General features: G+C 40.5%; 1 protein-coding gene across 1 annotated transcript in view; it reads right to left on the bottom strand.

Moving 5' to 3' along the window:
• LOC140484868 (solute carrier organic anion transporter family member 4C1-like) overlaps positions 1–13,898 on the bottom strand; it is a 168,221-nt gene that overhangs the window by 77,331 nt on the left and 76,992 nt on the right. The window lies entirely within an intron of this gene.

Here is a 13,898-nt window from a genome sequence, read left to right on the forward strand (position 1 = left end):
CCACATGGACAACATCTTGAGGCTGATCGCCCTCTCCCTTCAGGACCCCAAAGAACCTTTCTTATTCATGTATCTATGCAAATGCCTTTTAAATGTTGTAATTGGACCCGCATCCACCATTTTCTAAGGAAGTTCATTCCGTATGTCAACCACCCTCTGTGTAAAAAATTTGTCTCTTTTGTCTTTTTTAAATCTCTCTCCTCTCATCTTAAATATGTGCCCACCAGTTTTGAAATTCCCCCAACCTCGGGAAAAGCCAACTACCATTAACTCTATCTACACCTCTCATTATTTTATAAACCTCTATCAGATTGCCTCTCAACCTCCTATGCTCCAATGAAAAAAGTCCCAGTCTGTCCAGACTTCCTTTATAAATCAAACCTTCCATACCCGACAACATCCTGGGAAATCTCTTCTGAACCCTTTCCGGCTTTATAATATCCTCCCTTTAACTGGGCAACCAGTATTCCAGAAAAGGCCTCAACAATGTCCTGTACAATGTCAACACGACTTCCCAACTCCTACACTCTAAGGACTGAGTAAAATTAGCATGCCAAATGCCTTTTTAACCACCCTGTCTATATGCACCTGAACCCAAAGGTCCCTTTGTTCTTCACCACTACTCAGGGCCCTACCATTCATTGTATAAGCCTGAGCCTTGTTTGTTGTACCAAAATGCAATACCTCACAGTTATTCAGATTGATCTCCATCTTCTATTTTTCAGCCCGTTGACCCATTTGATCAAGATCCCTTTGTAATCTTAGAAAACCTTCACTAGCTAGCATGCCACTAATTTGGTATCATCTGCAAACTGACTAACCATATCTTCTATATTCTCATTCAAATCATTTATGCAAATGACAAACAAAAGGGGACCCATAACCCAATCCCTGTGGAATACTGCTGGTGACAGCCCTCCAGTCAGAAAAGCTATCCTGCATCACCACTTTGTGTCGCCTGCCATTAAGCCAATTATGTATCCAATTGACAAGCTCACCTTGAATCTGATGTGACCTAACTTTACTAATTAGTTTACCATGCAGAACCTTGTCAAAGGCTTTACTAAAATCCAAATAAACAATGTCTTATGCGCTGCTATCAAAAGTCTTTTTGGTAACTTGCTCAAAAAACTCAATCAAGTTTGTAAGACATGATTTTCCTAGCATAAAACCATGCTGACTGACTATTCCTAATCAATTTTTGCCTCTCCAAATGTCCATATATCCTATCTTTTTAATCACCTCCAATAATTTACCCATAATCGAGGTCAGAATCACAGGTATATAGTTCCCTGGTTTCTCTTTATAACCTTTCTTAAGCAATGGCACGGTGGCTCAGTGGTTAGTACTGCTGCCTCACAGCACCAGTTTCGATTCCAGCCTCGGGCAACTGTCTGTGTGGAATCTGTGCATTCTCCCTGTGTCTGTGTGTGTTTCCTCCGGGTGCTCTAGTTTCCTCCCACAATCCAAAGATGTGCAAGTTAGGTGAATTGGCCATGCTAAATTGCCCATAGTGTTCAGGGATGTGTAGATTAGGTGCATTAGTCAAGGGTAAATGTAGAGCAATAGGGTAGGGGTATGGGTGGGTTACTCTTCAGTGGGTCAACGTGGACTTGTTGGGTCAAATGATCTGTTTCCACACTGCAGGGATTCTGAGATATTAGCCACCCTCCAATCATTAGGCACCTCACCTGTAGTTATAGATGATGTACATATTTCTGTAAGAGGTCTTGCAATTTCCTCCCTTATTTCCCACAACATTCTGGGATACATTAGATTAGATCCTGGTGATTTATCCATTATTCTCTAAGACCTCCCAAACCTTCTCTTCTGTGAACTGTTTTGAAACAAATATTATTTCTCTGCATTCTCTTCGCTCCATTTCTTTCTCCACAAAAACTGATGTGAAATATTCATTTTAGTATCTCTTCCATCTCCTTGGGTTCAACACAATGATGATCTCTTTGATCCTACTTCTCTCCAGTTACCTTCTTGCTCTTAATGTATTTGTAGAATCTCTTGGATTATGGTTAACCTTATCTGCCAATACTATCTCATGTCCCCTCTTTGCTTTTCTGATTTCTTTCTTAAGTGTTCCCTACACACTTTATTTGATTAAGAGATTCAGTTGAGCCAAGTTCTATTTATCTAAAATAAGGCTCTCTTTCATTCTTGACTAGAACCTCAATAACTTTATTCATTCATTGTTCCTTCATCTTAGCAGCCTTACTCTTCCTCTAACACGAACATAATGCCACTCTTATCATCACATTCTTGAATGCCTCCCATTTGTCAGATGTCCTTTGACCTGTGATCAGTCTACTCCAATCAACTTTTGAAAGTTCTTGTCTCATACCATTAAAATTTGCTTAACTCCAATTAAAAACTTTAATTTTTATAGATGGCTTATCCTTTTCCATAACCATTTTGAAACTAATAGAATTATGATCACTAGATCCAAAGTATTCCCCCACTTTTACTTCAGCTATCTGACATGCATTATTGCCCAAATGTAGGTCTAGTTTTGATCCTTCTCTGGTAAAGAGCACCCACATATTGATAAAGAAATTTTTCTGGAATACATTTGACAACTTCTTCACCATCCAAACCTTTAACACTATGGTAGCTCCAGCCTATGTTTGGAAAATTAAAATCCCCATTATTACAACCTTATTGTGCTGACATGTATCTGAGATCTCCCAACATAACTGTTTCTCAATTTCCCTCTTACTTTTGAGGGGCCAATCGTACAATCTCATCAAAGTGATATTTCCTTTCTTCGTTGTAATTTCTACCCATATATTTTAACGAGATGACTTTTCAGAAATATCTTCTCCAGTTATAGCAGTAATGTATTCTTTAATTAAAAACAACACTCCCCCTCCTTTCTTGCCTCCTTTCCTATCCTTCCCATAGAATCTAAAATCCAGAACATTGAGATGCCAGTCTTATTCATCTCTCAACCAAGTTCCTGTAATAGCTATGACATCCCAATCCCATGTTCTTAAAAATGCCCTGAGTTCATCAGCCTTCCTGTAAGACCCCTTGCATTGAAATAAAAGCAATTTAGTTCTTCAGAGTTATTACATACTCTGACTCTCTCTTGTCTTTCTTGTCTAATTGATGCGCTCTCTTCACATTCAGAACCTTCCCGATCAATCCTTTTGTTTACACTGCCACTTAGAATTCCTCCACTCCCCTCATCAGTATAAAGTCTCCTTTAATAGAACAAGCAAATCACCCTGCTAAAATATTGGTCCCTTTCCAGTTCAGGTTACCTATTGCTTTTGAACAGATCTTTTCTATCCCAAAAGATATCTCAATTGTCCAAAAACCTGAATCCCTGAACAATAAACCAGCTCTTCAGCCATTGAGTTATCTCCTTTATCTTTTAGTTCCCTCCCTTGTTTGAGTTTGGGATTGGGAGTAAACCAGAAATTACTATTTTTAAGGTTCTACTTTTTTAATCTTCTACCTAACCACTTAAATTCACTATGTATTGCTTTCATCTTTTCCCTAAAAATGTCATTCCTACCAATGTGTACAATAATTTCTGGATTCTCAATCTCAACTTTAACAATATGTTTGAACCATTTAGAGATGTCCTTAAACCTAGCACCAGGGAAGCAACAAACCATGTTAAATTTATGCTCACTGCCACAGAATTTCCTTCTATGCCTCTGGCAGGACAATCCCCTATAACAATAATTCTATTAAATTTTGTCAAACACTGCTTAACAAAAGAATCATTCCAAGTGTCTAATAATTGACTACCCCTTCCATTTTCCTCGGAGAGACTATCCCCTTCAACAGTTCCAAAAACTGAATATCTATTTAATAGAGGATTAGCCAGTGGAGACTTTTGAACTATCTTCTTACCTTTTCTGACAGTCACCCAACTATCTGACTGATCCTGCTGTGTAACAACTTTCCTAAATCTGCTAACCATTTCACTCTGTACTTCATATATGGTCTTAATAACATTAAGCCTAAAAGACAACTTATATATAAAATAAACTACCTTTCATTACCTACAGAAAATAATGTTGAAATGGAAAAAAATGCTATATATATGTATATATATCAAACATATAAAAATGATTAAAATCAACCACTTTGCTGATTAACTGAATTAAAAAACGACTCCTCTTCTATAAATTTCTCGAATAAAACATTCTTCTCCATAGCTGGCCACGTGCAGGATTCTCCAGAACAAAACCAACTCTTTATTTTTAAAGAAAGCTGTTCAGTTTTTCAAAGTAAAACTTTTGCAATGTTAAAAAAAACTTTTAGAACACATATGGTCTTTTTTAGCTTCCTAATTTAGAATAAGAATAACCTCAGCCATTCACCACAGGCCTTGAAAAGCTCGTTTAAAGAAAAAGTCCATTAGAAAAAGTCCGTCGTTGTTTGGTTTGTTTGTTATTTTCACACGTTAATGACACAAAATGAATGAAATCTTATATTAGTGAAATATAATAACTATAAAACCTGTAAAAAAAACTATATCTTTAACTAAGCTTGCAATCCCAGAAGCAACTGCAAGATCCATGCTGCCTGCAGGGGAATCTCACTCTTCAACTTTTAATTTTATGCTTTCAGATAGTCAGGGCCACTCACCTCCTGATCTCATTGTTGACTTGGTCCAAACATGGACCAATAGGTTGAATTCCAGAGGTGAGGTGAGACTGCCAGTCCTTAACATCAAGACAGAATTACTGTATCATCAAGGAACCCTTGCATAACTGAAGTGAATGGGAAGGAGGAGGAAAACCCTCCACTGGTTTCATATCTAGCACAAAGTAAGATGGCTGTGGTTATTCAATCATTTCAATCCCAGAAAATGGGGGAGGCAAGAGTTTCTTAGTATTGGTTCCTTGGCCCAACCACCTTTTGCTGCTTCATCATTCATGTTCAATTCAGCATAAGGTCAGAAATGAGGATGGATGCTGACAATGGCACAATGTTCAGCAGCATTTGCAACTCTTTGATGTTGAAGCAGCCCATCTCCATTTTGTAATATGACCTGGACAAGATCCAGGTTTGGCCTCAGAAGTAGCAAGTAACATTCATGCCACACAAATGACAGGCAACAGCCATCTCCAACAAGAGAAAATCTAATCTTCTGCCCTTGATATTTAATGGCATCACTATCACTAACCCACTCACTATCAAACATTTGCAGAGGTGACCATTGGTCAGAATGTAAATCAGACTAGCTAGATAAATACAGTGACCAGAAGAGCAGGTCAAAGGCCAGGAATTCCACAGCAAATAACTCACCTCCAGACTCTCTAAAACCCATCCATATCTATAAGCACATGTCAGAACTGTGATGGAACACACCCCACTTGCCTGGATTAATGCATTTCCAACAACTTAAGATAGTGCACGTCATCCAGGAAAAAGCAGCCCACAGATTGGCACCCTATTCACTGCCATAAACATTCCCTCCTTTCATCATTGATGCAGCAACACACCAAGGATCCTTTGATGGCACACTCCAAACCCATGACCTTTACAACCTAGAAAGACAAAGGCAGCCAGAATATGGGAAAACCACCACCTGCAAATTTCCCTTCAAGCCACATAATATCTTGAGGTGGAACTTACCTTTCCACCCGTTCTTTACCTTTTTTCCCTCTTTCCTCCGCTCTCTCTGCCTCAGACACCTGGACCCAGCCGCCTACCCCTGGCCTTTGAAATGGGGTCAATGGTCCAAAGCAGGGGCACCAGCACCCAGAAGCCCGGTGCGAAGTGGGGCAGCGGCCCAGTGTGGAGCGTAATGGCCCAGTGGAGAATATAGCGGCAGTGACTCATTGCGGAGCATAGTGGCAGCAGCCCAGTGCGGACCATAGTGGCAGTGGCCCAGTGGAGAGTATAGCAGCAGAAACCCAGTGCGGAGCGTAATGGCAGTGGCCCAGTGGAGTATAGCGGCAGTGACCCAGTGTGGAGCATAATGGCCGTGACCCAGTGCGGAGCATAGTGGCAGCGGCCCAGTGCCGAGCATAGTGGCAGTGACCCAGTGCAGAGTGTAGTGGCAGTGACCCAGTGCAGAGTGTAGTGGCAGTGACCTAGTGCGTAATGTAATGGCAGTGACCTAGTGCGGAGCATAGTGGCAGTGACCCAGTGGAGAGTGGAAGTCAGTAGCCCAGTGTGGAGCATAGTTGCAGTGACCTAGTGCGGAATATAGTGGTAGTGGCCTAATGCGGAGCATAGTGGCAGTGGCCTAGTGCGGAGTATAGTGGTAGTGACTCAGTGGAGAGTGGAAGTCAGTAGCCCAGTGAGGAGCATAGTGGCAGTGGCCCAGTGGAGAGTGTAGCAGTAGTGACCCAGTGTGGAGGGTAATGGCAGTGACCCAGTGGGGAGCATAGTGGCAGTGGCAATGGCCCAGTGTAGTGCGTGACAGGAGCCAGCGTTCAGACCACGTGGAGGTTCCCTGCACTGGCCTGCTGCAACGAGCCCTCAAGAACTTTGCTTCTTGCTTTCCTGACCTATGATTACATTGTGTACATCTGCAATGTAGCATTTCTTTTTTTTCCCCATTTTCCTGTTCTGTAACTAAAGATTGTACCTAAGTACCGTCTACCTAAGATGATGCCATATGTTGGTGACATTGTTACACTGTAACTAATCTTTTTTTTTTTTTTTTTTTCAAAAATATACTTTATTCATAAATGATTTGATGGTCTGTACATTGGATCATGCCATACATATGTCCATATTTACAAACACAGATTCGACTTTATTCTTGTCCTTTAATCTTGTAACTGAGGAAGGTGTACCTAGGCACCTTTGTACATAAGATGGCGCTGTAAGTGGCAAGTTATAAACTTTTCATTGTACTCATTTGAGTACATGTGACTAAAGCAAATTCAAATTAAAATTCAAAATCAAATGCATGTAAATCCTATCACCCAGAATCACTTCTACCTACCCTTCAGTGATGTCAGGCTCACCCGTCTTTAGTTCTCTGCCTTTTCCTTATCACCTTTTTTAAATAATGGCACCACATTAGCTACCCTTCAGTCTTCTGGCACCTCACCTGCGGCTGTGGATGATGCAAATATCTCAGCAAGGGGCCCAGTAATCTCTTCCCTAGCTTCGCACAAAGATCTGGTTTATGAATATCAGTGTAAGCAAACCTCAGCTGCCATAAGTAAGTTCCATTTCTTCTGGATGTACTGTAATTAGCAGTAAACTTAGAAGCAGAAAAAGCAGAACAGACTATTGTCAGTGTGAATTCACTAGCATTTCAGAAAATTGGATGACCAAATGAATTTCCCACATACAACAGGTGAAAATATTCTTCTCAATGTGAACAAGCTTGCACCAGTTCAAACATTTTAAGTTTTGTCCCAAAGTGAAGGTATCATAAAATGTGACAGAAAAAAAATGTACACCAAAAGTAGTTTGTGTTTTCCATAAAGGTGATACTTTTAAGTTCTTAAGTGTAATTTCTAGATAACAGGAAGGGGTAGTGGCGACAAGAGTAAAGGACAAAGAAACTTGTTCATTTCAACAACAATAGAAATTGCTGGAGAAACTCAGCAGTCCTGGCAGTACCTGTGGAGACAAAGCAGAGTTAGCATTTCGAGTTCAGTAATATTTAGGAAGGGTCTGCAGAAGGGTCATTGTAACAAAATGTTGATTCTGCTTTCTCACCACAGGTGCTATCAGACCTGCTGAGCTTCCCTAGTAATTTGTTTTGATTTCAGATTTCCAGCATATAGTCCATTTCACTGTTTAATAAAACCAGATAATCAGATTCTTATATTTTGTTTAACCGTTGTACCATTGTGATTACACTAACTATCAAAATTCATAGCTGTGAGAAGGGCAAACAATCTATGTCAAGTTCTGTTTTCGTCAGAATGCCACATGAATTAAACTCACAGGCTCATAAAAGTCATCCTGGTTCAGAAGGATTCAAGTAATAAAAGTCCTGAAAATCCTACACTTCTTTCTGATATCCTTTCTGAAATGGGAATATGCTTTACCCAAAGCTACCTCGATTCTGTTTCAGTAGGGAATCTAGCTTTCTAATCTCTAATAATACCCTACGTATGACGTACTGACCTCCAGGTGGATGGGCTCCATTACGGCAATTTGGAAGGCCAAGAAAGCCAAGGACCCAAAGACAGATGGATTAATTGCTTGTTTCTGCCAATATTAAGGGAGACCCTTATAAATGGTGTCATAGAGGATTTGGCTGAACCGCAGCAATTCAACCTCCTACCCATAAAGAGCTGCTTTCCGGACAACCATTAATGTCTCAAATTGATATGTGATTCCAGGCACTACCACTCCCTTACAAGTGTATACATTTGTAAGTTACTTAATTTTTTGAACTCCATTTCTTAAATACAATGTAGTCAAGACATATTTTTCTGATTTCAAACAACAGGGTGACATTACAGAGGTTTATAAAATCGTGAAGGGCATGGATAGGGTGAATAGCCAAGGTCTTTTCCTCAGGGTAGGTGAGTCCAAAACTAGAGGGCACAGGTTTTAGATGAGGGGAGAAGGATTTAAAAAGGACCTATGGGGCAGCTTTTTCATCAGAGGTTGGTGTGTGTATGAAATGAGCTGCCAGAGGAAGTAGTGGAGGGCAGGTACAATTACAACATTTAAAAGGTATCTGGAAAGGTGCATGGATAGGAAGGGTTCAGAGGATGTGGGCCAAATGCTGACACATGGGACTAGATCAGTTTAGCATATATGCTTGGCGTGGACAAGCTGGAGTGAAGGATCTGTTTCCATGGTGAATAACTCGATGACTATATAATTGAAGTGGGATTTTAATATGCCACCATGTGCCAAATAATTTTCTTTCAATACACAGTAGCACAACTGTGGGTAAATGGAAAATAGCTGAGGACAAAGTGAAAGATGCTATTATAGTAGACTTGACAATCAATACACCTGCCTAACCTGGCACAGTAATCGTCCAGGCCCAAATCATATTATTTTGTTATTCATTCACTAGTTGCGGGTACTGCTAGCTGGGCTAGATTTGTTGCCCATTCGTAATCCCTTGAGAAGATGGTGGTGAGCTGCCTTCTCAAATCACTGCAGTCCAAGTGCTGTAGGTCGATTCACAATGCCATTACAAAGGAAGTTCGAGGATTTTGAGCCAGTAACAATGAAGAAAAATAATATGTTTGAGAATGGAGACTTGCAAGTGGTGGTGTTCCCATGTATCTGACACCCTTGTTATTCTGGGTGGTAGCAGTTTTGGATTTAGAAGGCACTAAGGAGCCTCAGAGAATTTTTGCACCTTGTAGATGGTAAACACTGCTACTACTGAATGTAAGTGTGAAAGGAGTGAATGTTTGTGGATGTACTGCCAATCAAGCTGGCTGCTTTGTCTTAGACGATGTCAAATGTCTTCACTATTATTGGAGCTACACTCAGCCAGGCAAGTGGGGAGTATTCCATCACACTTCTGACTTGTCCTTTATTGATGATGAATAGCTTTGAGAAGGTGAGTTACTTACAGCAGGATTTCTTGCTCTGAATTACTCTTGTATGCACTGTATTTATATGGTTAGTCCAGTTCAGTTTCTGAGCAATGATAACCCCAACAATGTTGATATTGGAGGATTCAGAGAATGTCAAAGGGCTAGAGATTCTCTCTTGCTGGAGATAGTCATTGTCTGGCATTTATGTGGCATTATAGTCACTTGTCATTTTTCAATCCAAGCCTGGATATTGACCAGGTCTTGCTGTGTTTGGACTTGCACTGCCTCAGTACCTGAGATGAAATAAATGGCTGAACGTTGTGCATTGTCAGTGAACACCTTATGATGGAGGGAAAGACATTGATGAAACAACTGAAGATGGGAGGGCCTAGAACACAACCTTGACAAATTCCTGCACAGATGTTCTCGAACTGCGATAATTGTTGTGCAACAACCAGTATTGTAGTCGCATCGGAAGAGCTTGGCTAAGGACACAGCACATTCTGGAACAGACATCTTGTGTACTATTGACAGAATGGTGCAATATCTTGTGTTTCCAGCTGTTTCTTGATATCATGTGGAGCAAATTGAAGTAGCCTAAGAATGGTGATGCTGGAGACCTCTGGAGTTAGCCAAGATGGATGATCCAATCGACATTTCTAGCTGCAGATTGTTACAAATGCTTTAGCGTCTTCCACTGATGAGTTGGATTCTCCCCTCTTTGATTCTATGGTTTTTTTGTGGAATGTCCACATCCAGCAAGTTGTTTAATTGTCCACCGCCCTTTGGGTTTAGATGTGGCAGGACTGCAGAGCTTAGCTGTCAGTTGGTTGAGAGATCACTTGACCCTGTCTAACACTTTCTGCTTAAGCTGTTTGGGAGGCAAGTACTCTTGTGTTGTAGCTTCACCAGGTTGACACCTGCTTTATGGGTAAACCTGGTGCTGTAACTAGCCTGGTCTCCTGCACTCCTCTTTGAACCAGGGTTGGTCCCCTGGCTCGGTAGTAATGGTAGAGTATGAAATATACTGCACCATGAGGCTGTGGATTAGTTGCAGAATGTTTAACTGAATAACCAAAACAATTAAAGTATCAGTTGAAATAAGTAATAATGCAACTGTACAGTGCTCTGATTGGACTGCATCCTCTCTGCTACATTTATTTCTGGTTACTGAGACATATGCTCATAAGGTATGTACAAAACCCTACCTATTCAGCAATTATTCTTTTAATGTTAAACTGATTAATGGTGAATTTGAAATCAATTCTTCATATCCTTGCTAATAACGTAACAATGTAACAATGCACCATTCGTTTCTTAAGTTGCTAAGTGGCAGTAAAATCTGTGCTCCAAAGAAATTTTATTTCTCGTGGCGCCTTAGGCAAAAATACATCTCATAAAATTATACATTATTAATATCAGGATGATGATTCCTCATTATTAATGTCAAAATCCAATGAGGGACACACTTTAGAGTCATGCAGTGTGCAAACACTCCCTTCGGTCCAACTAGTGGAGCCGTAGGTAGACAGGTTATGAAGAAGGTGTTTGCTATGTCTGCCTTTATTGGTCAGTGCATTAAGTATAGGAGTTGGTATGTCAAGTTGCAGCTGTACAGGGCATTGGTTAGGCCATGTTTGGAATACTGCATCCAATTCTGCTCTCCCTGCTGTAGGAAGAATGTTGTAAAACATGAAAGGGTTCAGAAAATATTTACAAGGATGTTACCAGGGTTGGACGTTTTGAGCGATATGAAAAGCTGAATAGGCCGGGACTATTTTCCCTGGAGCCTCAGAGGCTGAGGGGTGACCTTATAGAGGTTTATGGTAGAGGTAATTCCTGGATAACATGTGTTTTGGCAGCGCAATTTGGCTATAATATCGCTGAAAAATTAGGGAAAGGTATTTTGGAGAACCCTTACCTTGGAGAAATATAGGCCATATGCAGGCCTCTGTTGGCAATAGTGCAATTCCAGCAGAGATCAGTTTGCGTGCTTCGTTTTGCACATGTGCTGATGTACACACTGAAATCTCCAGTCTATTTTGCTCATACACCGATGCCAGCTGCTAACAGAGCAGCCTTCTGTGAGAGCCACTGTACCCAGAGCAGCTTTCTTACCTTTTTTAACTGTACTGTGCTAAATTTACTTTAGTTTTGTTCATAAATATGATTTCAACCTTCATCCAGGTTGTGCTTTACTTTGTGTTAGATGTTTGGGTGATTTTTGAGCGATTATGAGTGATATTTTATGCTGGTCTGTTCCTAACCCCACTTTTCCCATAGGCCCCATTATTTCTACTAAGCGATTTTCAATTAAGCAAGACCTTGCTGGAACACAACTACAACATTACAGGAATGGATAGGGTGAATAGCCAAGTCTTTTCCCCAAGACCAGAGGGCATAGGTTTAATGTGAGACAAGAAAGATTTAAAAGGGACCTAAGGGGCAACTTTCTCACGCAGAGAGTGGTGCATGTATGGAATGAGCTGCCAAAGGAAGTGGTGGAGGCTGGTATAATTGCAACATTTAAAAGTCACCTGAATGAGTATATGAACAGGAAGGGTTTAGAGGGATATGGGACAAATAATAAGATTAATCAAGGATAACTGGTCTGCATGGACGAGTTGGACCGAAGTGTCTGTTTTAGTGCTGCACAACTCCATGACTCTAGTCCATGCTACCCATGTTCCCCACCCATTTGCCTGCATATGGCCTATATTTCTCCAAACCTTTTAAATGTTGTAACTGTACTTGCGTTCACCACTTCCTCTGACAGTCCATTCCACACACAAACCACTTTCTGATTTTTTTTTCAAAAGTTGACCCTCATGTCCTTTGTAAAACTTTCTCCTCTCACTTTAAAAATATGCCACCTAGTTTGAACTCCCCATCCTAGGGAAAATATCCTTGCTATTTTTTGTCCTCATGTTTTTGTAAACCTCTATAAGGTCACCCCTCAACCTCCTATGTTTGAGTGAAATAAATCCCAATTAATTCAGCATACTTTTATAACTCAAACCCTCTATTTCCAGCAACATCCTGGTAAATCTTCTCTGAACCCTTCAATTTAATAATATCCTCCTGTAGCAACAACCAGAAGTGTAGCTAAATTAGCATGTATGATGAGCCCATCGGCACAGTTTCAAAATATTTTGGATAATTGTAATAAGCAATTGAAGACATTAAATGAAATGAAACCAGCAGAGGATCAAGGTCAAGTTTAGGCAATGAAAGCTGAACACATAGTTAGAATAGTGAGGGCTAAATTGGATAATGGACACAGGGACCAGCATGTGCAATTAACCTGTATTCAACGACTGCAGTGTAGGAAGTTGATTGCTGCATGCAACTGGTGCTATGTACACTGTTCATTGATTGCACAAGTCAGCAAGGGGCCTATTAGCATAATTGCCTAGTGTTATTTAAAGCCACTCCGCTGCTCATAAAGAGGAATTAATTTGCGGCTGTTGAATATGAGTATATTTTCAAGTGTGCTATGAAAGATTCAACAAAACCTGTCTGTGGTAAAGACCTAGCATTGAGATTTTTGATGTTGCACTGGAGATTTTGGAAGAACTAAAGTGAAGAGAAGATAATGGAGGAATTGCTGATATATATTCAAGAGACAGTGGGAAGACATACCAAAAGAATGACAACTAGGAAAACGTGAGTGCAACATAGAAGGAAGCTGAATGATCCATGTGAGTCAGCAAGGTCAGAGTTTATCATCAAATATCATTTTACCAGATGTACTATTGGTATCACCCACTAATAAATTCACAACATCTCCATTGCCCATCTATTGAAAACCTTTATCAATTGGAACTGAGCTCTCCCTTTCAAATGCTTTAACTGATCATCTCAAACCAGACATCACGTTTTGTACACATTTCACTGTTCAACCATGCAGATCACAACACCAAAATATGAAGCTCAAGAAAATGTGAAGTCAATACAATCAATAATAGGTCACTTTCCTATTGGACAAAGTACATGGAGTCATAGAGATGTACAGCACAGAAACAGACCCTTTGGTCCAACTCTTGCAGGTTGACCAGATAATCTAAATTAATCAAGTCCCAATTACCAGCATTTGGCTCATATCCCTCGAAAGCCTTCCTATTTATATACCCATCCGGATGCCTTTTAAATGCTGTAATTGTACCAGCCTCCACCACTTCCTCTGGCAGCTCATTCCATACACACACCGTCAGCATGAAAATGTTGCCCCTTAGGTCCCTTCAAATCTTTCTTGTCTCACCTTAAATCTATGCTCTCTAGTTTTGGACTCTCCACCCTGGGGTAAAGACCTTAGCTATCCACCCTGTCTATGCCACTCATGATTTTATAAACCTCTATATATAACCTCTAAGGTCACTCCTTAGCCTCTGATGCTCCAGGGAAAATAGCCCCAGGCTATTCAGGCTCTCCCTA

The sequence above is a fragment of the Chiloscyllium punctatum genome, chromosome 2 (assembly GCF_047496795.1).
Source record: "Chiloscyllium punctatum isolate Juve2018m chromosome 2, sChiPun1.3, whole genome shotgun sequence".
In the NCBI taxonomy this organism is placed as follows: domain Eukaryota; kingdom Metazoa; phylum Chordata; class Chondrichthyes; order Orectolobiformes; family Hemiscylliidae; genus Chiloscyllium; species Chiloscyllium punctatum.